This window comes from Rhinolophus ferrumequinum, chromosome 19, assembly GCF_004115265.2.
Source record: "Rhinolophus ferrumequinum isolate MPI-CBG mRhiFer1 chromosome 19, mRhiFer1_v1.p, whole genome shotgun sequence".
NCBI lineage: Eukaryota > Metazoa > Chordata > Mammalia > Chiroptera > Rhinolophidae > Rhinolophus > Rhinolophus ferrumequinum.
The window spans coordinates 22,375,826-22,398,189 of record NC_046302.1 but is presented as its reverse complement, the minus strand read 5'-3'; the positions used below and the strand labels follow the sequence as shown (position 1 = coordinate 22,398,189).

The 22,364-nt window shown below is 40.7% G+C and overlaps 1 protein-coding gene and 1 pseudogene across 3 annotated transcripts in view; one reads left to right on the top strand and one right to left on the bottom strand.

Moving 5' to 3' along the window:
* KCTD1 (potassium channel tetramerization domain containing 1) overlaps positions 1-22,364 on the top strand; it is a 169,871-nt gene that overhangs the window by 92,077 nt on the left and 55,430 nt on the right. The window lies entirely within an intron of this gene.
* Positions 10,950-11,033, bottom strand: LOC117011998 (uncharacterized; annotated as a pseudogene).

The window sequence follows — 22,364 nt, the reverse complement described above, 5'->3', positions numbered from 1 at the left end:
TTTCTAGTTTTACTCCATGTCCCCCGTCCAGGTTAACCCAGTTTAGTCAGGTGTCCATCATTTAATCCCCCTCCTTCCTCTCTTAACACAAGAAAAAGGGAACTATTATTTATAGCGCCATTATCCACTTGGGCACTTTTCACCGAAGCAAGCCAGAGACCAAGCTAGTAAGTCAACAATATATGTTCTAATTTAATAATTAAATTTCTCTACATCCCCTTCTGTTTAGATAAAATGTTCATGGCTAATATATTCATACACACACACACACACATTTGATCCATGAGAAAATCCTCATTTTGTAGTCTGAGAAATAAGTGTTCAGGGTGAGTTTCTCGAGCTTGTGGACTTGTTATGGTTTTTGCCGAGTAGCTTTTCAGGAACATAACTCAGAAGTGTGAACTATTTCATCATTCCTAGCTTCCTAGCTGTTCTGAGTCAGTGAGTGGACAATTGGACCCAATCCAGCCGGGAGTGGAGATCCAATTGAAGGGAGTGTGGGGGCCATGAGGCGCTCGTTTCAGTGGGCTGCAGCCTCTAGAGATTAACGTGATTCCCTTCTTGGCAGCGTTTTAATGTCAACTCTGCCGTCCTCAACTCTGCTGTCCTCTCACTGATTCTGGAGTCATGAAGTGGAGTGTAATCATTAGTAATAGCCAACATGTACCAAGGGCTTTAAAGGGGTCCCCGTATTGGCAGCCTTCGCCTCACTTGGGAGCTTATCAGAAATGTAGAATCTCACCAGTGTGTCTGGTTGGATCAGCACCTGCCTTATAACAAGATTCTCAGGCAATCGATATGCACAGAACACCCTGATGAGCCGTGGTCTGTGTTCTCTCATTTAATCCTCTCACAGCCCTTCAAGGAGTTATGGTTATCTCCATTTTCCAAAGGAAGAAGATAAGGTTAATAGGTTGGTTGATTAACTTGCTGGTAAGTAACTGTGTGGGGATTTGAATCCAGGCCTGTCTGATTCCAGAGTCTCTGCTTTTAAATCCATGGTCTGTTGATTCCCAAATTCTTATCAACTGTTCAAATAAAATAATCCAGTAAAGAGAAGGTGATATAACATTAGATTCATATCACCACCTTCGGTACTTTCCTAGAGTCATGTAAGAAGAGAGAACTTGTTAAAATACAGGACAAGAAAAAAAGCAGAGGACACAAAAAAATATTACCGGCATGTAATGCTTCTGTTTTGCTGTGTGTGGTTCCGGCCTTTACTGAGTCTGGAGACTGTATCAGTCTCTTTTGAGAAGCCCTGTCCTGCAGTGGTTAAGAGCAGGCCGGACTTACAGGGCCAGATCTCCGCTTGGCGCTGAACCTCCTGTGCTCCAGTTTCCTCCTCCATCAGATATGGACGATGGTGATACTTACTTCGTAGGGTCTGTGGTCCTCAGTGCTAAATGAATTGCTAAATGAAAAGTGCTAAAAACATTTTCTGTCATTTTATTATCTTAGCACAGAATGTTTCACATTTGAGAAACTACTGATCTGATGATAAAGTCCCAGTTTCAGTCTTCACGTTTTCCCTTATAAATATCTTATCCAGGTGCTGTGCAAGGCCTCTCTGCTGGTTCTTCTGGGGCGTCCAGTGACTCAGCTTGGTAGCCCTTCCTCTGGTCTCCTAGTAGATAGGAAATCTCCCGAGGCCTCTCGCGTCCTGGCTTACCCAGGCCCTCCTCCCTCTCACTGTTACCTCAGAAAGCCCATCCATGTGGATGCTCTATTTACCCCAAAGCCTGGTTTTCTCTCCTCTATTTTTCTTTAAGATTCGCATATACTGTGGCCCAGGTTGGATATACTGCATATACGGTGGCCACAGCTGCTTCTAGGTTTGTTCTGCAGACCTTTCCCATTTCTCTTTACAGAGCCTTGGAAAATTTCAAGTGCTAAATGAGGTAGGGGAGCTCTGATGGGCATAATTGCTGCCTGAACTCCAGTGGATTCATGGAAGTTGACTTAGAATGAAATCAACAGCTTTTCACAAATGATTAAATTTTATCTGGAATATTTTGTAAGTTCTAATTTAAGTGTTCTAGAAGAAGGGCCTGTATTTGGCTAGATCGTATGTTGTGGTATTTGTATTTCCCTGGTGCATACATAGTTGGGCTATGATTTTCTAATACTTGACTACCGTCTTGGAGACGGTATAAATCAGTAGAAGTTCTACTTCAAGTTGATGTGTACTAATATGTGTTTTCAACAGACTGCAGAATCAGTAATTAGTTGGTGTTTTGATGCAACATTACAGACCAATTAGCCACTTACAATTTGTTTTTAGTTTGACAAGGTGTTCTTATAAAATAGAAATGATTGATATGTTGATGCAGGATTTATTACCTCTAATTTAGTTTGCCCTTCAAATGTTCACAGTACTTAGCCACCATAGTCCTTATAGGATAAGTTCATGGGCTTTTAGAATTTTATTACTTAATAATTAATAACTAATAATTCTATTAGTGTTATTAAGCCCGCTTATTTGGAATGTCATTTTCTATGTTGTGGCATTCTTTTTGACAATTACATATAAATAGATTTTTGACATTCCACGTTGAACAAATATATCTCTTTTTTTTTTTACTCTAGAAAAAATGACTTGCAGAATATTTATTTTTCAGTAGTTCGAGGTAGCAGTTTAAAAGCATGCTGCTGCAGAAGCACACAGACCTCAATAAAAGTATAACAACAATATTAGAAAACTGATTTTGCTGGCTTCATTTCGTTTCCCCTCAACTTGGTGTTTATTAACATGTTAATTTTTTATAATTAGCAGTAGGATATTCATAGTGCTAGTGTTTTCAGGATTATTTTGTAAGGGAGGGGAAGTGGTAAAGTTCCAGGTATGTTTCTAAGGTTTTTTTGTTTTGTTTTGTTTTTTTAACTTATGAAGAGAATCACGGAATCATAGATTCTATGCCTGGCATTTAACTACTGTCTCGAAAGAGCTATTTTAGAACCACCTCTTGGGATGTGAGTGATGATCTAAGAAGTGAAAAGTCAAGGTGAAGGAGAATCCTATACAGAAATACTCTGAACACAGGATTCATTTACAAAAGCGTTTATTGAGCACTTCCTGTGTACCACGGTAGGAATTTGGAGCTAAAGAATAATTTAGAAATAGTTCAGAGGTGACCTGGAGAAATTACATGGGAATACCTAGCGCATGCCAGAAAGAAGACTGTTGGAGAGGAAGAAGGGGGTCTTAAATTGTTTAATGACTGTTCACAAATAAACCCTGGCGAATAAACAGTGTGCATACTACCTAAGAAATGGGACCAAAGTCGGATGAACCAAACTGAAAGACTTTAAAAATTTAAACTTTAAAAGTGTGTAAGGAGAATGTGAAAACTTGGAAAAAAATAAAATGTTGCCTTGTCAAAAATTTAAGCCTTTTCTTTGCTCTCACATTGAGACCTCTTGGGAAAGCCTTAGTACTCTCCAACTGTAGGTATCCCAGTATGAGGTAGGCTGCCACATCTTCCTACATATCACCCCCTCTAAATGTTCACTGTGTTGTTAATCCACATAGTGGGTGATTGAATGTTGTGCAGTAATCCAAAGAAATTCAGAACTGGTATTGTATCACAGTTTACATTTTAATTGTAGCTTTTATGATTACTAAAAGCCTGGCTCCTTTTATACCCTGCATTATTTCTTCCACATCTCTGTTCTGTGGGCCCATTCTGTGAATAATCAATTACTAAGGTACTTGTGAATAATGCTTTACAGTTTGCAAAGGGCTTTCTTGTATGTGATTTCATGCTAAGGAAACTTTGTAGGGTACTTCCTAGTGTCAGGTACTGGGATAGATAGACGGTGGAGACATACATATAATCCTCATCCTTGGAGACTCACTCAGTCTTTGGGGAGGGAGACAAGCAACCTGAAGAATAAACCCTGACTGTGGGGTAAGTCCTGTGATACTCTGTACACACACAATATGAGCATGCTGAAGGGGGAAGGATAGGAACTGTGATTATACCCATTCTACAGATAAGAAAAACTGATGAGAAGTTAAGCAATTTCTCAAGTTCACTTCGCTACCGAGGAGCAAAGTTCAAAGTTCCAGTTCCAACTTCAGGTCTAGCCTTCTTATACAGTGGTACTTTTTTAACTTTAGTCTATAATTAAAGTTATAAAAGCGGTGTAGTTAGGCATTAAAAAAAAAAAGGACATGAGTTTTTGTGCTCTTGGTTTTTCAGGAAAAGAAAAGGGAACATTCTAGATTTGGATGACATAGAACGGCCCAGTCTTCCAAATGTCAGCACCTGCTCAAGACATCAGTGGCTGAAAGCTCTAGTAATTTGAGGGTCTTTTCTTACTATAAAGCTGAGCTCTGTGGGGAGCCCTTTCCGCAGTGGTGGAGTGCCTGCTGGTTCCTGGTTGGGTCTGACACGCCCTGGGAGCAGGTGGCAGGTCTCTGTGGTTCTGTATCTGCTCCCTGACTGTTTGGCAATTGAAGACTTGCTCCCCAAGGCCTTCAATCTTTTCCACTTCACTCAGAGCACTTAATTAAAAGAAAAGTGAATACAGTTCTGATGCAGAGTTATGACTAGTTAAAAGAGCCAATAAAAATGACTATAAAATGCCTGACAAATAGAATATGTTTAATAATACTAAGGTGCTTTGTGGGGCAAGGCTTTACCCCTTGGCACAGGATGACAGGGCTTCCTGCAGAGGCTTTTCCTGGATGCAGGCAGTACTTGCCTAGCTGGCAAGCAAAGCTGATTCTGTTGTCCTGGGGTCACCTGACTTCTTATTGCAAACACATCCTTGGGAAGTGACACCCACAGACATACAGTTAACACAAGGGATAAAGGACACTGGTGACACAGGAGCAAAAAGGAAAATGAGGAAAAGACAGTAGGAACAAAAGGAAAAGGGAGGTAAGGAACTAAGGCACCTCCAGTGTTATGGGAAATTTGGAGCAAAACATAATCTCTGTCTATTCTAACTAGACTCACCAAAGGACAGACCAAGTTCAAGTTACGTGAATAATGAACCTGAGTGGCCTTAGGCAAGTTACTTAGTTTCTCATCTGTTAAGTGGGGTAAGTGGGAATTACTGTTGTGATTAACAAAAGCCCATAGTAAGTGCTCAATAACTGATAAACTTTAAAAAAAATAATTCTATTGGTTAAAGATTATTGACAAGCTAGAGGAAAAGTAGAGGGATTATGTACAATTTACAAGTGATCATCAATATTCTCTTAAAGCTAAGACAGGGGAGCCCCAAAATTCATAAAAATAAGTGAAAGAATGGAAATATGCAAAGAAAACAGATGGAGAACCCACATCTATGGTAAGAGTAAAATAACAATAATCGAAAAGCAAATAATGAAAACTACAGTTTGAGAAAGATGCATATTCTAGGTATCCCTGTTTGAACCGGCGTATAACTCACTAAAATATAAAAATAAAATTATATCCTCAAGCTTTTATTCTCTCCTCAGTTATATCATGAAGAGGATAATTTAAATATCCTTTATATAAAATGTTTAAAGGATTAATTTTGGATTAACTTTTAAGTAAGTTTTAAACAGAAAAAAGTTGAAATGACTTACATGTATCGACAGCATAAGTCTTCAATGGTCAATAAAATTATTCATTTCATTAAAAAATGTAAAGTTGATTTTTCCTAATTATAAACAATAAATTTATAGAAATTGATCTTTTTATAATTTTCACTGGAATGTGATCCCAGCAAATCATATTATAATTTGTTTGAATAAATAAATACTTCATTGGATAGAATATACGACTAGGACCTTTTAAACTTCTATCATTAAAAGCAATACATATGACCAGATGATAAATTGCAGGGATTTAAAAAAAAATAAGTTTTAAAAACACTCTCATGGCCACTTTACAACCAGAAAAGATGTCATCCAGATACAATAAAGAATATGAAACTTTCTGACAGTGGAGTGCATGGGACAGTAGTACTCTTTGTGTTAAACTGCTAATTTGAGGGAGATTATGTCATTCTCTTAACTCTCTTTTCCTTCTTGACAAATAAAATACTTCCTCAACTGACATAAATCATGAAACAATTTGCATTTTAGTCTTAGTTTATACCAACTTGTTTAGAAATAAAGTCAGTAAATATCTGCCCCATGAAGTATGACTTCTAATTAGACTGTTAGCTTTCTATGCATCGCTTGGTATTGCCTGTACCTCTCACTTCTGAAGAACTCCGCCTGGTCCAATAGCTAACGTAGGTACTGTCTGGGGGAGAGGGAATCCCCCTCTCTTACCCTTCTTGAATTCTTAGGGCTGGACTAGGAATGAAGTAATAAAATGAACACAAAACCAGATTAACGGGAAAAACCAAGTTCATAGATGCACACGGGAGAAGCACAATGTGTTGTTGCTCATATAAAAATGAGGCTCAAAGCAGGAATCGAACTGGCACCTTTTTATACTTTCTAGACAAAGAAACAATAAATTTGTAAGAAATTGACAGGTCAAAGAAAAGGTAGTGCTCATGAGAAAGGAATCCTAGCAAGGTTTGGGGAATTCCCCATCTGTTAGTGGGGAATTTAAACAAAGTAGTAAATTAGAAAAGAGGCACCAAGATCTGCTCACACACTTTTTGGTTTTGAGGTGTTTAACAATGAGCGGTGTCTTCCAGGTGCAGGGAGGACACTTTTCATATGGAAGATTTATTTCCTGCATTCGAGGAGCCAAGGGAGGGTCAAGGTGCCCTTGTGGCACAGGCTGTTGGTTAAGTAACTTGAATTCAATGTAATCAATATGTCACTGGGGGATATTTTGGGGTGGCCTGTTGTGGGCTGCAACAATATGTAACATGTTCCTGTCAATCCCCAGTGCACATAATTCCATCTCATCCTCATAACACTCTTATAGGCTAGAGAGATTCAGCAGCCAGTCCCAGAACTGTATCCCAGGGTCTCTCACGTGTCCATTCATTCAACCAATATTTATTGAACACCTACTATGTGCTAGTCACCGATGACCCAGTAAAGAACAAGACAGAAGGTCCCATTTCTCATGGACTTGACATTCAAGGGGAAATGACGGACATTAAAACTAACAAAACTGTCATTCAAGTAGACTGAAATGATGGCGTGGCTCCTTCCTCTTCCTGATGTGCCATTTCCTCCATCAGTTGGGTCTCACGAAGCAGGCCACACACACCGACCAGCCCTGCTGACATGATCACAGACGAGGCTCTGCGTGAACCCAGAGCAGATTGAGCCACTCTTTTAGATAAAGGTGGTCACTTTTGGAAGAGCCACATCAGACTTAGTTTCCCTGATTAAAATATTAGGGGAAAGGTGGGGAAACTGTATAGAATGGGTGTTAGTACAGTTCCTTTCTTAAAAACTCAGAGTGACCACCTCAACTTGGTAGGCGGGGTGAGGAACTAGGAGCCCAGAGAGAGACTGAGTAACAGAATCTGATCCCGAGTTGGGAACTGATCCCGATTCACAGGCTAAACGTGTCTTTTCTGGCAAACAAAGCCCCTTCTCTCACTTGCAAGGTTTTGTGTAACCTTTACCATGAGATCGCTTCAGTCTTGATTCTAATCCTGGGCATGGTTCTCCCACGCCATCAAATGCTGCATGAGTGGCCAAGGGACTGAGGTCTTTTTTCTCTTGGGTACACACTTCCCCAAACTGCCTCGCTGACTAGGTCTGTCAGAAAATCCCTGCTTTTTTCCCCACCTCCAGTAAAAGAAAGTGGCTAAGGTATTATTGATGGAATCAAAAGGAAATATTAACACAAGGAGGTACTTGTTTGTGAAACGCTCAGTCTGTATTTGTGATGCTAAAGAATCGTAGGATTAGCATTTGAGAATGCGGGGATCAGCTGGCATGCCTGCTGCTGGCTAAATAGTGCTAAACTGTATCCTAACCACACTGGGGATTAATCTGGCCAACTCACTTAAACCAATTAGCAAGAAGCCATTCTCAATAAGACAACTATTACAGGAATCTCTGGTCTGGTCACCTTTAGAATCCCTTCCACCCAAAGAACCTATGATTCGATTCTGGCAAAAAGATCTGCAAATCAAATTTTTTACAAATCAAATGTTTGCAAATTAGATCGCAGTGTAGATACACTGAGGGAAATTCTGTTTTAGAGCCTTCCTTTGTCTTTGATATGATATTGGGTCAGACTGTTTAAAGTTAAACGTACCTTGGTATACTTATAGTATCTGTTGCCATTTCTGGCTGGGATTGATATGTTTTAAGGATATATATGTATATGTGTACACCTATATACACTATGCTATTTTTGCAATATTTGACTTAATCTGATATGTAAAGTAATGTGTCTGATTTAATGTATTGCAACTTGTGGTTGAAATTTTCTAATTGATTTAGGGTTATTTTATCTTTTATTTGCTGTATGCAAAGTAGCCCTTTAAAAACGAATGGTTGAATATTTTTGAGAGTGCGAGTTAATATTTTCATGATTTTTATTCATTCTACCTTTCGTATAAGGTCCATTCCACATCGCCTCTTTTGCTCACTGCTCTATTCCCAGTGCTTGGAGCCGTGGTTGGCACATTTTGGGTACTCAAAAGTATTTGTGGAAATAAATACAGATATTTTATAATAACATCTTAAAGTTAATTTATAATCTTTACCCGCCTAGCCTTTGAGCAGAAAGGATCTAATATTTCACCCTCATTTGAAAAAATGAAAATGAATTCCTTAGTTACAAAGGTTAGAAATAAAAAGTTCCTCCCATAGGACATAAGGAAAAAAAAACCTTAAATATTTGTTGCACACCTGCTGTGTGCCTGGCATTGCGCAATGCTCTGAAGGGTCAGATGATTTAAGACAGTTCTCCTGAAGATTAAGGCAAGTTCCCTATGGCATATGTTCCAAATTTAATTTGTTCTCTTCTGTTGATTTCTCAGCTACAGCGGGAATCACATACATTCAGATAAATCACCAGCCTCATTAAATGTGGTGATGATAGCAGCACTCTCCTAGTACAGGTGTGGGTCTAGTTGGCCAGGTCGTGTCCTCTGGGGATGAGGGAGAGGCAAGACTAAGATGGACATGCCCCGAGGTCGCCAAACCTGGATTTTAGGTCTGGACCAGCGTTCTTCACTCTCTACCTCCAGCCTAACTCAGATTTTCTTCCTTTCTGCTTTCACCATAACCAACATTTCTCTTCTGCCTGTCTCTGGCTCAGCCTCGAACCCCATAACAACCAAGAGAAACTGTCTTACAAGTTATACATTTGATTCCACAGAATCATCCAATATCCAGTATTTGCTCAAATTATAGAGTTGACAGTGCACAACTGAGAATTTCTTAGGGAGGGAACTCCAAATTTAGGGGGTCGGTGTTATAATTTGGGTTTACAGAAAACAGTTCCTTTGACTTGTCTCTGTCTGCCTATCCAGCTGTCTACCTTGGGATTTTCTGGTTTTTATTTGCCCTCTTCTTGCTCTCCTGTGTTAATTCTCTTCTTGCTCTCCTGTGTTAATTCTATTACTATTAGGATATATCATATACAGTATTAAGAAACATCAATGACTGCTGACACAAATGCCATTCTACTTTTACAAGATTCTATCACGGACTTGACTCCTTTTTGATTGTTCACAGCTATGGAAAATAAAGTCAGTACTCTCACAGTTATTTAATACTGTTTGGGAACTTACGTCTGTTCTGGTTTAGTCACCACCTCCTTGGGTTACATTTTCTTTTAAACTTGAAGAACATGGTCTGAGAAGGCAAAGTACAGTTAAGAAAAGGATATAAACCTACCTCTCTGTTTTTCCTTCTAGGTAATTTTTTTTTCAACTGGTCTATCCCTTTTGGTTCTTATTCTCTTTGGGGCTTTACTTTTTGTTTTCATTTCAGGGGGGTACAGAGAGAACAGAGAAAGGAAGAAGGCTTTTGATCTGAGAGACATGGTAGTAGAGCGAAGTACACCACTAAGGGCCCAGAGACAGAAAAAAGTATGGAACATTCCAGAATATTCCAGAACAGAAAGGAACTCTGTGGACTTTGTGCATAGAGAGTGGTGGGGAAGTGGTGAGAGAGAAAGCCGAAGGGTTTAGCAAGGGCCCTGCGGTGTCGCGACAGTATTAAAAGTTTCAGACCTAATCCTGTGGTCTGGGCAATTATGGAAGACTTTTAGCAGATGAGGACAGAATGCAACTTGCTTTTGTGTTGGTTTTTTTAAAAAAACAAGTTCTCTTCATTTGAGACGTGGGCCATGGATTGCAAAGGAATCCTAGAGCAAGGGTGGAGGTTGTGGTATGTAAGGACTAAGATGGTCGCAGTGGGGATGGGAGAAGTAGTAAATGGTTCTGAGATACTCAGGAGGCAGAATTTACTGGACTTGGATACTGATGTAGGGGGCAGGGAAGGTGTTCCGTCAGTGGAAAAGGCGAAAGAGGTGCTGCTTGAAACAAGCCACAGCTAGAGGAGCACCAGAGGATACGGTGAGTTCTGCTTTGGAGATGTTGAATTTTTAACCAGTTTATAGATGATCATTGAAGCTCCTTGGGGTGGATTGTTTTGCTTGAAAGAGATTTTGGTGGGAGAATAGAAGAAGACCCCCAAGAAAGTTGAATATTCAGAGGCAGGGCAGAGGAGTTGCTGGCATAGAGCCACAACAAGGGCCAGAGAAGGAGGGGACTCGTGGGGTACCGTGTACCAGGAGCCAAGGGAGTGGTTGGAGTTGTTAATGCAGCTGACACTTCAAGTAAGATGAGGCCTCAGCATATGTCCTCTGGCTTCTCTCCAGGGAAGCTTTTAGTCGTCTTTGCAGAGCAGTTTCATGGGGTGATGATATGCAGGGGGCAGAAGCCACACTGTAGTGAGTGGAGGGAACAGTGAGAGGTGAAGCAAGAAGAGCCAGCAGAAAGGGTCTTTCCGGTTTGACAGTAAGAGGGAGCAGGAGAGCAGGAGCTAGCTGGAGGTAGGTGGGGGCTGGAGAAGCGTTTGTGGGAGATGTTGTATTTTTTTCAATGAGCAATAATCGCGCCTCAGATAAACCTCATTGGCTACAATACTGCCACTGCGCAAAACTTGTATTTTTTTAAGCTGGGAGAGACCTGGACATGTTTGCATGCCAGTGGGAAGGAGAGAGTCAATAGAGAATAAGGACAGGTGGTGGCAGGATCTGCATGACAGGTGAGTGACTGGCTTTGGTTGTTTTATTTACTTTTATAAAACCACCAAAGGAAAAGAGACTCAGGTTAGACTCCGACAGCACTGCAGCCTCAGCTCCCTGCCGGGTCTTCAGAGTCCCCTCTAACTTCCACTGGACATGCTCCCTGGGGAGTCTGAATTCATGGTCCTAAGAGAATCTTGCTTCCCATTTAAAGGGCCATTTAAGGAGGAGAACACAACATCCTTTCTTTGTATTTGAGTGGAGTCAGTGACAAAGCAAGGAGCGTATTCAACATAGGGGCCCATTGAAAGAAAAGCTAGAAACACTGTCTGAAAATGTTTCTCAGACTAGGGAGAGAACAAGTGAGTTGAATTTATTACGAATGTGCTGTGTCTTGCGTGTCTTGGAATTGTGACAGGCTCTTATTAGCATTACTTGAACTGATTTTAAGTATCTTGCAAGTTTGCAGAGACTTCAGTCTGAGTTGGGCTTGAGTAAAGTAGGTGCTCATAAGGGAAAAAGATAGGCTTTTATTTGTTGGCTTCTAATGGAAAAAAAAAATTAGTGTCACTTGGCAACAACTGTGATTTTTTTAAATTCATTTTTTTCTTGATTAATAAACTTTTTTTTTTTAGAGCAGTTTCAGGTTCACAGCAAAATTGAGCAGAAAATTCAGCGAGTGCCCATATATACATCCTGTCCCCAAACAGGTTCATCCTCCCCTACTAGCAACATACCCACAACAGAGAGGTGGTACGTTGTTATAATGAATGAACCTACACTGATCCCTGCTTAGCACCCAAACTCCATAGTTTATGTTGGGGTTCATTCTTGGTGTAGCGCATGCTATGGATTTTGACAAATGTACAATGACATGTGTCTACCATTGTATTAATAGTTGTTTTATACAGAGTTGTTTCCCTGACCCAGAAGTCCTCTGTTGTCCCCCTATTCCTCTCGCCCTTCCCTCTATTTGTTTGCAGGAATCCTCTTCCACGTAAACATAAAAAGTTGTTTTTCAGTCTCTCCTTTCTAACGATCTCGATAGAACCTTAATAAGAGCTTTGTTTTGGTTTGAGTACTTTTGTACACAAAAGAAAAGGCAGTCACTGACCTGGAATTATGACTTTAAAGCCAATGACATCTAATCCCAGCGTGACTCTTCTCTCTGTCAGTATTCCCTGCCCCCTCCCGCCTTTGTAGCTTCTCTGTAGTGAACATTTCACTAGAGGCTTTTTTCCCCTACCTCTTTGGATGATGGAGGAGAGGGCAGAGAGAGCCTTCCTTGACCTTGGCGTCCAACTGAAGATGTGTTCTGGGACGTTCCTATGTATTGCGGAGTCGATTTCTGTTCCTAAAAGGCCAAGGAAGAGAAGCTGTGGCTTCTCAAAGGTACTGACCAATATTCCTGGCAGAGACCTCAAAACAGACAGAGAAAGGTAGTTTGGCGATTAAGGCGTTAAAGCACTAGGTTCAGAGCTCTGCTTTTTACTCATTGCTACTCTGTACAGAAACTATGTTGCTTTAAAGCCAGGGAAACTGGTAACTATAAATTGTGCTGTTTTGAAAGTTGTTGGGAAATGCGCAGGGTGAATTGGACCAAAATACCAGTTCTTTAGGGAAGGTCCCCTGGCGTGAACCTTCTTTATCTACATACTGTTCTCAGGACCAGTCTTTTCCCAGCTCTCCTCTGTCTCCAGCATCCCTCTGGAGGCCTTGAAGGGGACAGGAGTAACGCAGGAATTGCTCCTCCGACGTCACTGTGCACCACTGTGCTGACTTGTGCTCTTTCTCGTGTTGCCCGTATTCATATATACCTAGTACTTTCTATTCACTGTTTTCGACTCATCCCCAGAGATAGTAGCCAGAGGAAATCACATGTTCGATGCACAGTTATATTTTCTAATACTTACTGAAACCCACTCATTATAACTATTTAGAAATAAGAAAATAGTCATCAGTGGAGTCCCTGAAATAATCCTGCACCTCCGCTGTTTGGGCATGCCTATCCGGACCACAGCCTCATAGAGCTAGAAGGAACCCCCAGATGTCCTGAAGGTCATGGATTGAGGCCCAGAGGTTCATTGTGCATGCAAGAGATGGTCTCCGGGCTCCAAGTGCTGAAAATGTCAGCGAAGGGCTGCTTCCTTGCTGGTCTCTTCTCTCATTCAACTAACTCACAATTTTGTACATCCTTGGATTTTTGTTTTCCACCCAGAGGAAAATGCTGTGAAGGACTGGCCTCCTGCCTCCAGGACCGTAAGCCCCTGCCCTGGAGGATGGGGCGTTAGAGATAGCTAAATAATTTCCACATCTCTCAACTACTCTTCAGTAAACACCTAACACAAGTGCTGTGTAGGCTCTGGAAATGGCAGTGATCTACCAGACTGACTAGGGCCCTGCCTTCTGGAAAGTCCTTACTGGTAGAAAGAGAGTTGCATGTGAGAAATAAGCCAAGATGATAGAAACTGGTTTTTGGGGTAATTCTGTTCTTTGCTGGACTCATCAAAGGAAGGCTGGGATGGGATGGGCCTTTTGAGAGATTGGAGAGATTTTTTTTTTAGGGAAATGAGCTCTTGATGTTTAGCATTCTTTCCAGAGGACCTTTTGGGTGGAGTTCATCCAGGCGGTACATACAAACGTGAGAGCAAGGCATTTTGTTAGAGGACAAATAAAAGTTGTGGCTCTAACAAATAACTCCAGAAGGGCATATATAGTTTTGTACCGTTAGACTTTTTTCATATAAAATGTTTTGTGATTTAATACAGTATGTGCTGAAATTTAACACAAAGAATCTTACCTCCTACTTCTGACCCCCACTTCTCCATTTTCCTCCCTAATTTTTGAAAGGTAGAGCTTTCTTAAAAGTGTGGGTGTGTGGTAGCTGCTCAAAGGTTTGGAAAGAATAGGACAATATAGAAAGAAGATGGAATCATGTCATGGTGATATTGATTCCTGAGCATGAGTGAATTTGGGGGCTTACATAAATAATACAAATCATTGCCAAGGGAAAAATAAAAATCATGTAGTTAATTCTATCTGCAGAGACACAGTGTTTTGGAAATACAATGAATGGGACCTAGAACATTCTCGTTATTTATACTCTACGGGAATCTTTTGGTGTCTTTCTTCCTCCCTTACCAAAGTCTAAAATTGATAAGGGAAGCCTGTGGGCACCTTCATGTTGGCACTCCCAGCAGGCAAATGTGGTCCATGGGTAAGGGTTGACATGGTCCTGGAGCTGTCCCCAGCGACAAGCAGGCCCCCCTGCTGGACAGCAGGTAGTTTGCACAGGTGAGGTCCAGCATCCTAATCCAGTTGCTGGGTGAGTGCCTCACCTCAAGGCAGGCTCCTAGATGTACGTCCTGAACAGGGCAGCAGCAGGATGCCCAAGGGAGACAGGGGGCCTCAGGGATTTGCATTAGAAGCCACAGGGGTAACAGTTGAGAAGCCCTTGAGTTAACACCTCCCTACCCTACACCCTGTGTCCACTGCCACTCCTGAAGCCCTCAGATTCTGTTCGGTCAGGGTGTTCCTGCACTGTAGATTCTAGTCTGTTCTCTGCTTGGAGCCACACTGGTCTAAGCCTGGTTTTCTAGTGAGGGTACTCAGACCTCGGAACCTGAGAGTGGTTCTGAATGGCTCCAGCCAGAGTTCAATCACCTAAATCTTAATCCTTGTTCCACAAATTGCATTTTCCAACATGTTAGAAGCTTTTCTTAAACGAACAAAGAAGAGTCAGCAATATGCATATGTTAAGGGCGACTCCCCATCATTGTTTTTCCAAACTCAAAAACTATGGAAAATAGTACGATTTTCACAAACTACACAAGGCTTTTCAGATTTAATACCCTTTCATGTATATTACCTATTTTTTTCTTATGACAACCTTTTGAGATAGTAAACATTGATCCACATCTTATAGATGCAAACACTGGATCTTACAATAGCCAAACGCATGGCAATTTCAAATAGAAAGTAAGTCACTGTGCGCAGTTGACTTTCCCCACAGTAAGTGAGGGGAAACACTGGTCCTGCAGTAATAGGCATCTATAAACACAGGGTTTCTGGGTCTGGTAAGTTTGGGGAACAATGCCATCATCTTGGGAACTCTGTGTAAAGAAACCTGTTTAACTCAATGTTTTCCAAATTTATTTGATTACTAACTTCCCCTCCCTCCTGCCCCACCCCCACCCCCTGGTAATATCTAGCAGTGCTATCTATGTCTCATAACATTTTGGGAAACACAACTCTACAACATCACCAGGAAAAAATGTAATTTTTTAGTAACTTTAAAAAATAAAGCATCTCTGTAAAAGTTTGTTGGCACTACTTAAAATAATTTTAGCTCTAATAATTTAGAAACTGCAGTAGTTACCCACGTGGCTGTCAGCCACCAACATTGTTTTCAGATCCGTGGAGCAGTGTACAGACCCCCTGGGAGAAGCTTGAAATCTACTGCAGGGCCCGGCCACTTACTGGCTTTGTGTCTTGGCCCAATTACTTAGCCTCTGTCAATCTCAGTCTCTCTATTGGAAAATGGTGTTATATTCATTCTTACTTTATAGTTATTGCACAGATTAAATGAGTTGACTCAAAGCACTGGGCACAGTGCCTGGAGCATAGTAAGTGCTCAGAAAACGCTAATCTTTATTAATCATGAGCTCCATGCAGATTTGCTGTTCAGTAGAGTGTGGTAGATTCTTGTCTTGGGGATAGAGGCCATCTAGATGTGATTACACTTGAGAAAATTACCATTGGCTAAAGCGTGCAAACCTCATGTAACTGGAAACAAAATGTACCCTGTTGTATTAGTTCCCCAGGGTTGCCATAACAACATACCACAGACTACGCATAAGTGGCTTAAACAGCAGAAATTTATTGTGTCTCAGCTGTGGAGGCCAGAAGTCAAGGTGTCGGCAGGGTTGGTTCCTTCTGAGAGCTGTGAGGGAGAGTCTCTTCCAGACCTTGCTTCTAGCTTCTGGTGATTTGCTGGCAATCTTTGGTGTTCCTTGGCTGGTAGTCACATAGCGCTGATCTCTGCCTTGACCTTCATGTGGCGTTCTCTCTGTGTGCTGCTCTGTGTCCAAGTTTCCCTTTTTGAGAAGGGCACCAGTTGTATTGGAATAGGGCCCACCCTGCTCAGTGTGACCATCTTAACTGATCACATCTGCAAGGACCCTATTTCCAAGTAAGGTCACATTTTGAGGTACTAAAGGTTAGGACTTTAGCATATGAATATTTGGGGGGGGACACAGTTCTACCCACAATAGCAGTGTAGTACATCAATCCCGATAAGAACATGCAAGAGAAAAGAGATTTGATTAAACATCCAATTGTGAAATTTTGTGCTTGCTTGTTTTTCTTAGAATTACTTTTTTTTTTCAGTTTTCAATCACCTTTATAAATGGATGCAAAATGCATCCATTTTAAGTGTACAGTTCAGTGAGTTTTAACAAATGTATAGACGTAGGTAAGCATCACTCCAATCAAAATACTATAAATCATTTCCATCATTTTAAAAGTTCTCTCCTTTTCCTCCCCAGGACAACCCCTCCTCCCATGACAATCACTGGTCTTCTTCCTGCCTCTGTAGGTTAGTTGTAGTTGTACATTTTCTAGCGTTTCGTATAAATGAAATCATACAATATATAGAGAGAGGGTGCCAAAAAAATGTGTACACAATTTAAGAAAGGAAAAAACTGTATTAAAATTGTAATAATATATACCGATAACAAAAGATGAACACAAGTCACGTTTGACTTCTGCAATGACAAGAGGTGCTCAAAGTGGTTACCTTCAGCGTAAACTGTTCCAACACCATAGCAGAAGAAGCAGGACTTGTTGCTGTGCGAAGCCTCCCGGATCTTCCGTTGTGCACATCACACACAACACCATGTGTCTCAAATTTATCATGAATGCGTGCAATTGTTAGGTGTGTTGGAGGTTCTGTTGCATACTCTCGCCTCCATTGTCATCGTACTTCTACAACGTTCTCGTATTTCAAATACCACTTCAAAATGGTCTTGCGCTCCTCCAACGACAACCATGCTGTCACCATTTTCTTTGACTGTCCTGCCTGTCGCATAGTGATGCTATCATGTTTTCCCGAAAATAAGACCTAGCCAGACAATCAGCTCTAATGCGTCTTTTGGAGCAAAAATTAATATAAGAGACATATAATATACTATAATACAATTAATATAATATAATTAATATAATATCCCGGGTCTTATATTAATTTTGCTCCAAAAGATGCATTAGAGCTGATTTGCCGTCTATGTCTTATTTTTGGGGAAACAGGGTAGCATTTGTTTGATCAACACCATCTTTTGAGCGAATGTCATACTACACATTGCTACCATAATTCAATTCAACTTCAAAAAGTAACACATAGATAACGTCTCCTAAAATGTATATACATTTTTTTGCCTTCCCCTCCTGCCCCCCCTTATATTCTGTGCTGGCTTTTTTTTTTTTTTTTTGCTTGTGTCTGCTTTTAAAGTAAACCATTAATCCACAGAAATCTAGTGTAGAAGTTTTTAGTAACTATAAACCCAGCCCTTAGAATTCTGTAGCTAGATGGGAGCATAGGTTTGATAGATCTTTTATAAAAATATTTATCATTTCCTTACTGTGCCTGTGGTCCTATATTAGACACCTCATACACTCATTAAATCCTCAGATCAGCCTTGTGAAATATTATTTTCCCCATTTTTAAAAAGAACAGTTTATTGGGGCTTTTTTTTTTTTTTTGGCTTTGATTACTGCTACCTGGAAAATGGGTTAAATTGAGGAAAGTTGAACGTTTGCCAAGATTAGAGCTTCATAATATTGGAATATGCCTGTAATGGTATTTTTAGTGAAGTGTCGCCAGGTCACTGTAAAGGTTAAATGAGATCATGCATGTCAGGTGTTCAGCATGGTGCCTAGCAAGGGCCCCCAAAATGCCACTTGTCATTACTGTTGCTGGTGCACTCAGAGGCTGTCATCACTGGAACCCCTCTGTGATCATCCAGACAGGAGCTCTTCACCCGTCATTGCCCTGGACAGTCTGCCCTCCTCTAGGAGGGGTGGGCCTTGCAAGGGAGGGTTTGCCTGTCCGCCTCCTTAACCCCCTCCCCCAGCAACACTGCCTTTTTATGCTTTTCATCTACGACTAAATTGTAAGCTTTCCCTGAAAAGAAGATTCCACATGAACAAACGTGGGCATTCCTGAGAGCAGTTCTGCCGCATTTTATGACAGGTTAAGGTTTAGTGGCTTCGGACAGCCAGTGTGTCCAGGAGCACTCGAACCCGGCTCTCTGAACTTCCAGCCTTTAGGAAATTAACACAGGAGACGCCAGCCCAATATAGAGATGCTTTCATGTCATCCAGTTCAAAGCAGGGACATTCTGACCCATCTCAATATTTCCAGTGCCACCCAGGCTGGAGTAAACATTGATAGGCATAAATGGAAAGTTAATCATTTTATAGTTTCTTATTTGGAATATATTAAACATTTTAAAGTTAAAATATGGAATTGTCTAGCACCATCTTTTTAGCAGTTATATTAGTTTTGGGGGTTTTTAGTTCCAATTGCCGTATTTTCCTCATTCTTTATCCTTCCTTCATATCATTTTTGAAACGTGTGAATGAAGGTCAATTAGTATGTGCTGACATCCACCTCAAACTAAATCTTCACATTATCTTCATATAAATCTTGAAGAGGTAGTAATTTCAGCTTAAGTAGCAATTAAAAAGCAGGAATTATACTTAATAACCTCCATGGGGGTACCTGAGGTCTTCTGTTGTGGAGTCTGAACAAATACTATTCGTCATCAATAATTTAGGTGGACTATCATCTGACTTCCTTTACTTACAAAGTTACACAGTATTTCAGGTCTCTCTGGGGAGATGGCAGAGAGAAAATGGCTGGGCACACTCATGCGTTGAAGCCATGCTCCTCACCTGTGGGACCTGCACAGGCTCCCGAGTCTCCCTGAGCCTCCGTTTCCCTTTTTTGGGAAACAGTCAAGAACCAGCTCTTTTCCAGTCCTGAGTTCATTTGCTAGTCATTATCAAAATATTAATATGCAAATTCTGTTTTAGAGCTGCTAACTCAAGTATGATCCTGTGTTACGGGATTAACATTAATTTAGTTAAGCGTATTGTCAGATTTGACATTGAGGACATATTCATGCTAATTAGAACAGGTATAGTGAATAGGCTCCTGCTGGAGCTGTCTCATTAAGACTGAATTGAATTGATTTTGATGCTTTCTTACAGATTTTTAAATTAAGAGTAGGAAATGGCAATTGGCTTCGAATATTAGACTTTTACCTAGAACAGCTACCGTCCTTCTCCACAATTCTTTTTACATTTCAAGTATGCTAATTCCTTACCTCTTCCTGTCTCCTTCTTTATTACCATTCAACTAAATTATATTAATGCAACCAAAGATAGCTTTAGAGAGAGAAGAGGTAATCACTGAATAATTTGTTTAACATTTGAATTTCCTTATCCCAACTACATGAAACAGGCTATCAAGTACATTATTAGCAGGTAAAATAATTCCAGTGATGGAATTTCTTTTGAGTCTTAGTTTGTATAAATGGTTGAGTAAATGTTAATACTCAGCTCACCTTCTCCAAATGGTGATAAACAAGCCGGAAAGTTAAGTGCCATTATTATTAACTTCGTTGGCTTACCTGTTAGTTTAGGATTTCCATTAGAAAACCAGCTCATTTTCAAATGTAAAGATACAGATTTTTGTTGCTGTTGTTTCAATAAAACGCTTTTCCATAAGATACTGGACTGACTTAGAAAAAGTAGTTAATATTTCAACATCACTTGCGTGCCAGAGTCTCATCTTGTGCATATTTGTCGTACAGAAGAACTACAGAAAGAAGGAGTGTTGTATATTTCTGAGGACATCTGCATTCACATGGGAATTCTTTAGTAGTAGCCACCTAAGGCCACATTAGAGTTAGGAGTTTCTGAAGACATGTTAAAAACACTACTTAACGAGATTTAACATTTTTGTGAAAGTCTGACAAATTATCATCCACTAACTGTCTTCATTGAGATGGAAGAGTTGTACTTAACCATATTTGAGAATAAAGGAAAAGCAGGAAAAAAATGAATTTACTGCTTATTATTCTTGGTGCTTAATATCAGCAGTTCGTTGATACACATTGTGTATCTCAGATAATACTTTGTAAAATTTAAGTTTCTGGGTACACCTCTATCTGTGGGGGATTGGTTCCCGAAATCTGCAGGTGCTCAAGTCCCACATATGAAATGGCGTGGAATAAGGTACACAGTCATCCCTCTACATCTGTGGATTTCCAAGTGCGAAACCCATGGACAGGAGGGCCAAACAGTGTTTGTACAGCACTACCTGCTACGTAGTGTAAGCGGGGATATCACAGCAGGTTCAGAACCACTGGAAAACAGAGGACATACAGAGATCTAAGACAGGTTGTCTAAGCGACATGTGTATAGACTGGTATTTTTTAAGTATCCCTTAAAAATAATCATTAAATCCTTTAAAATAATAAATTATTATCATTTGTTAAGTCTTTAAAACCATCATTAAAAATAATAGCTTACGTTTTTAGTTCTATTCCAGGCACTAGGTACGTGCTTTTCATAAGTTTCTACTTTTTTACATGAATTATTGATTTTTTTTCACACTGATCCTCAGAGGCATTATGACCATCTTAAAGATAGGGAAACTGAGGCACAGAGGGGTTAAATCGCACAGCAGGCACATGGTAGCATTAGGATTGAAGCCCAACACTGTGGTTTGCCTCTGTGAACCATTACTAATGCGTTAGCACTATGTTCCCAAATAGAATTTATAAAGAGTAGTTGTCAGTTCATAAGATTATACCATAAAATACTTCATTTAAAAATGTTATTACTTTTATTACTGGAATAAATGTCCACGTAAGTTATTCGTAACATTTCTCGCCGTCTCTGTGTTTAAATAGTGGGCAGCTATATTGCTATGTTACGTTACATGAAGTGTTCTGCCTGTTTCAGCCCCAGGTTAGTTTTTTGTTTCCCCTTCTGCTCCTAGTCCCTACACTAAAGTGTATCTAATACCTTATATGGTTGTTGGAGAGAAGAGAACGAAGTCTGTGAAGGAAGGGAAGAGGGGAGCTGCGGTGCACCCACCTTTTCCATGCGCTTCTGGAATTCAATGTTAAGTTACTCCGCAAATGTTTATGAGTGCCTACTAAACGCCAGGTTCTGTGCCAGAGACTGGGGATACAGTGACCAAAACACAGTTCCCATCCTCACGGAGCCTGCAGTCTGGTTGATTTCCAAGGGTGATTCTGAGTACATTTCATTCATGAGAATGCTTTCTTCTAGATTGGGACTTGGTGGAGTTTGACTTTGGTGCTGACCACCCCCTCCCTGCCCACCCCTCGTCTGCCCTTCAGAGCTGCAGGACTCAGTCAGCTCCACAGGGCTGGGTGACTGCCGCCTTATCATTTTTCTGAACCTCAGCAACCGACCTCCCTGCTTCTCAGGGTGTGGACTGCGAATCCCAGAGCTTCCTTGCGAATCCCAGAGCCTGGCACGGCTTAGCTCCTCACAGCATGGGTGTTTTTACTGTGCAGTATGGCAGCGTCGGGCTTCTGCCTTGGGAAGTATTAGGCGTTTATTTCCACAAAACCTCTTTCACTTCACTAGAATCTAATTTTTCCTCAGTTGACATTTGTGCCTGTTAATGCCATGAGATTGTGGGTTTTGTTTTTTCTTTTTATTTGCTGGGCGGGATGGGTAGGTAACAAACGGCGTTTGAGGCCCACTGCCCTAAGGGAAAAAAATCACTGAGATCATTTACTGGAAGGAGATCAGAGCACTCAATTATAGAGCCTTATAGACTTGGCTTTGTCATTATCAGGGCTGTTTATTCATTTTCTACTGTGTACAAAAATAAAGTATTTCATTAAGTACTGTGGGGGGTTGAGAGGAAGAATAACTGAGTAGTGCTTACCCCCAGATTTCATTCGGATTGTATCTGTAGGCTTTCAGTGGATGCCTGGGATCTTCCAGTCTACAGGCTAGCCCCATTTATATGTGAGCTCATTTCCTGGCACATTTTCCATCTCGGTCAAGGTTCTCTAAAAATTAGGCTTCAGCCCCACGATCTTCAGAAGGAAGCAGTCCATACAGGGATCATTCAGACTTGTTATCAAGAAGACAACAGCAAATGGCAAGAGCTGGGGAACGCTTTAAGCCCTCCTCCCA